Source organism: Perna viridis, chromosome 7 (assembly GCF_037379345.1).
Source record: "Perna viridis isolate PV_CMFRI_1.1 ecotype Kerala chromosome 7, ASM3737934v1, whole genome shotgun sequence".
Lineage (NCBI taxonomy): Eukaryota > Metazoa > Mollusca > Bivalvia > Mytilida > Mytilidae > Perna > Perna viridis.
Window position 1 is genome coordinate 9,527,357 of NC_142451.1, and position 4,864 is coordinate 9,532,220.

Sequence of the window (4,864 nt, forward strand, 5' to 3'; positions counted from 1 at the left end):
GTGTTGTGAATTAAATTTTAGGGATTTTGTGTCCCCTTTTAGCGGAAAATTCGGTTTGATATGTATAAACCCGTATTTGTTTTCTATATTGTCTTTTCCATGTTCTTTTGGAGGACTCTTCAAGGCAAAACTATGGGCACCTATAGTTAAAGCGCTTACAAAAAATGAAATAAAAAGAGGCAAAACCAACTATGGCGACAGAAAGAAAAATAAATAGAGAAAACGAAAGCATACAATTGTAACTTTTAGATACCGGATCACCCCAGACTTCTTGAAACGTACGAATACGTTATAATTACACATAAACGGCGGTTGTCAAATACCTTTTAAAAAACAAATCAAATAACAATTATATTGTAACATTTATTGTTATGCCCGGAATTGAAAAAAAAATCTATGATGAGGGGAATGGAAATGTTATCATGAAGATGGAATCATCATATCAGCCAATAGTTTGTTTCGCACATTTGTATGAAGACTTCATATCTAAACGAAAATATTCTCCCCAATATAGCTTGTCTGGAAGTATAACGAGAATGGATATGGTAAATATGTCAAAGAGACACGGGACGAAAAATGTTATGCAGTTCAAGGCCACACATGAGTCTTCAATTAACGACGAGGAAACCCTCACACCACAGGGCAGACTGCAGCTGGTCGAAAACATTATAAACAGGTGCGATGAAAACGTTGCCCACATATAATCCTGCAACATAAAAGTAAACTGAAAGAGAAAACAAAAGATTATATACTGAGTCCAAAAACATCCTGACTTGCATGTATGAACTTGAATGTCCTAACGTCCCCGTACTTTTGGCAGGTCTTGAATAACGTTTGATTCGATGAATGTACTATTACAGGTACCACAGACAAATGAAAAATGACTTTTTATTTTTTCAAAGTAGCAGATTATATTTTTTATGCTTTATGTTTTGTTTGTTAACAATATAGTTTAGTCATGGAAAGGCTCAAAGGATTTGTTGATGTTTTTTAAGTCAACAATATACCATGATACATACTTACAACGATATATACCATGATACATACTTACAATAAAATATACCATGATACATATTTGTAACAACATATACCATAATACATAATTCAAGGGTTCAGTCAGACTCAGTTATAAGTTTCTTTCCCCGAGCTGAAATTACTCTCTGTAAACAAAATTGACTGGTAAAATCAATGTGCATGTAATATTAAACTATACTTACGGCTATAGTATGCCGTTCAGTTCGTTGCCACACTCTTTCGACCTATACGGCCGCCATGTTGGTTTCAAGTTGACTGGCGTTCATGCATGTATGAACTTTCTGGCAACGACGTTCTCGACCAATCAAAAAACGGCTATAAGCATGAATCTCATGATTAGAATTATACCATAATACATAATTATAACAATATATACCATGTCTCATAATTATGATAATATATAGCATGTCATGTACTTACAACAATATATACCATGATACATACTTGTAACAATATACACCGTGATACATACTTGTAACAATATATACCATGATACATACTTACAATAAAGTATACCATGATACATACATATATAACAATATATACCAAGATACATACTAATAACAATATAAACTTTGATACATACTTACAGCAATATATACCACATGATACATAATTATAACAATATATACCATGACACATAGTTAACCCATTCGAATACTAATCTCTTGTATATAAATCATAATATAAATTTGCCACATTGACGAAATATATTATGGCTAGGTACTGTTTCGTGAGAATTTTGAACACCGCGAAGCTTAGTTTAAGTCAACAATTGCATTAGGTATTTATATCTTTGTGTTGCATTTTCTAGATAAAAAAGTTATGTATTATAGTGTTAACTTGTATATTGCAATTGATAATGACATATCTGAATCCTATAAAAGGTTGCAACATCATTTGAGCTTTCTATATTTTTCTATACCAAATTCCAGAGTATTCAGTTTTTTTTTACAATATCTATAAAGAAGCCATGTGAATTCTTGTTCCAAAGATTTTAACAATGTAAGTATTGACTTGTAGTTTTGAAAGCAGTTGGAGTAACATATATTAGATCAAGTTATAAAAGAATGATGAAATACATTCCGTTTTTTTTTTCGTTTTTTTGTTTTTGTTTTTGTTTTTGTGTTTTTTGTTTTGTTTGGTATACTCATTCTTATTAATTTCTGAAGATCTAGTTGAACAGAATTATGATCGTCCTACTGATATTTGCCAAACTACATCAATCAACTACTGATAGCACGCATGAATTGTTCAATGGAAAAAGGAACAGACATGGTGAAACGAAGCACCATCCTATAACCTTTATCAAAATAGAAAATATTTACATTGATCACCAAAAGGTCTTCAATGAGTGTAAACACACCTTCAAGTCAGCGCTGAAATCCCCGAAAAATAATAAAATTCACGGTAACAGAACGATGACATTTCTTCAAAATGAGCTTAAAACTCAAATAACAACACTGTGGCAAAGTGAAATCCGACACACAGATTAACTAATAAAGTTCATTCACAAAGCTACACGAGTACATTTGTTTATGTATATTTTTATACATTCACTCAGTTGATGCTATTCACGTCAGTATCCTGTTTAAAACTGAGACCAACTCAAAGTGTAAGTCAAAGACTAAAATGGATAAATGGATGAGACACATTCATGTACTAATTAGTAATCCATTTCATTGATAATTTGGTAGTGTAGATTTTAGTTTTTAGAATATTTCATAAGACTAGCTCATGAATCTCTAACATCATTATAACATGACCTCTTAGAGGCACACTCTGACTAAAGGTAAAATTACCTCTGCTAGTTTTAATGTCTTATCATATGGTGCATGGTGACATCAGACAAATTAAGACTATGGCTAAGCTACTTATGTTGTTATACTTACTAAATTATGTACAAGACTACTGGTCAATTTTTATCTCTTCATACTCCCAGTTTTTAGTGGAGTCCGAGTTGCTCATTTACTTTTGTTACTTTGTATGTATGATTTTAGTTACCTTATGTTCTTTGTTGTGTATGTCTGTTTTCCATGTCTGGTCTTTGTCCCTGGATTATATTCTTTTGATTACCGCTATAACCCTAGTTCCCTTGATTACTCTTTCACAAACACGAAGACACATTGACCAACAATGTCAAATACTATTGACATATTAGGACGAAAACATTCATTTCAAACTAAGAATCATGCTCCAAACGCAGCAGGCAACTTAGAAATAGTGGACAAACATTAAAAATTGACAAAATTAGATAAAGGCAACGAAAATTCACCATAAAACAAGCACCATTTATCAATTTTTAATTTGATCTTGAAATTGATTTCACAAACAATAAATCGTGTGATAATGCACTGCTATTCGGAAAATGCAAAGCGTTGCCATTGACATATCTATATATTTGTTTTATTAACTGTAGATATGTTTAACAATTGACTTTATGGATTTGCTATTTAATATAATTCTATACTTTGAATAGCCTTTTCACACTGAAGCCAGATAGTACCGTTGTACTAATATGCTTAATTAAGGTTTTAATTATACTTTTTGCTGATATATTGATAATTCATTATTCAACACTGTAATAAAATCGGATGGAATCCTTTAAACATGCATTATGTCATTTAAGTATATAATTAACAAGCATACATACAATAAAATGGTAGAATAGGCAACCGGCTGTTGGAACAGGAAAGTCGATACTGTTTATGAATTAATATCAATTTAAACGCCTCCAATTTAATTCTAACTGTTCCCTGATAAATAACGTCTGAAACAGATGGTATATACGACTAATGAAATAGGCATCGTCAATTAATTTTGTATTAAGGGGTCAATTGGGGAGTTTGGAGTTAAGCATTTAAGCATGTTGTTACAATTTACAAATTGTATCAGCTTTATTTTCATTTTATAGATTGAATTCCTTGCATTTTCTTGGTATGTGGGTTGTATGCGAGCAGAGAAATAAGATAACTCTTTGCTATGGCCACACAAACTAGGAAATCACAATCATTAAAGTATAACGAAATGACAATTTGGACGTTTTAGGTCATGTGGTTCTATACTGATTGATTGTAAATAAATAACCAGCATGGTTTATTACCTTTTTTCCATGCATGTTTTCGTGGCCTTCGGGGTCCTCATTACATAGGTTTGTGTTCTAATCAATATTTAATTATAGAAAATTGGAATTTCATTATTTGTATGAATAAGGGAAATAACTATAATTGTAATAACATCAATTTATAGAGTATTTTATCTGGTATAATTATCGTTCAGTTAATTAAGGCGTTTTTCATTAGTGCTTAATATTGGGAAGGAATGATAACGTCGGGGACTAAAGGTTACGTGGAGCAGACAGAGGTATCTCTGCAAACTGATTGCAATAACTCCCTGACTCCCTAAAGTTAATGAATAAAGGTTACTTAGAACAGACAGACGTGTATCTGGCAATTGATTGCAATAACACCCCGACTCCTAGACTAAAGGTAACGTGGAGTAGACAGAGGTATACTTGCAAATTGATTTCAATAACCCCAACAATGCGCATACATTGTCAACCAGCAAATATCTCTATATTATCGTTTGTTTTATTTCTTTTTTTAAAACCATGATAACATCAATACCTTCTTGCTTTAAAGGAAATGCTTACAACATATACCGTGATGATGTTCAGTTGCCTTCCCTTGATTAAATACTTCATCAGGTGGTTTAGTGGACAATTAACATTGAAACTGTCAATCTTCATGGATTTCAATACATTTGTATCTAAGGAATATGAAAGAAAGTTGAAATCTCTTTCCTTATTATCCAGTTAACTACTTAAGGC

At 31.8% G+C, this 4,864-nt stretch overlaps 1 long non-coding RNA gene across 1 annotated transcript; it reads right to left on the reverse strand.

Annotated features, from left to right (window-relative positions):
* Nucleotides 1–378: 378 nt before the first annotated feature.
* LOC148611245 (uncharacterized) lies at nt 379–3,746 on the reverse strand. Its single transcript, XR_015924594.1, has 3 exons — nt 3,689–3,746; nt 1,218–1,350; nt 379–724 (listed from the first exon to the last, which is right to left on the reverse strand). It is a non-coding gene; the product is annotated as an uncharacterized LOC148611245 (long non-coding RNA).
* Between the last annotated feature and the right edge of the window lie 1,118 nt (nt 3,747–4,864).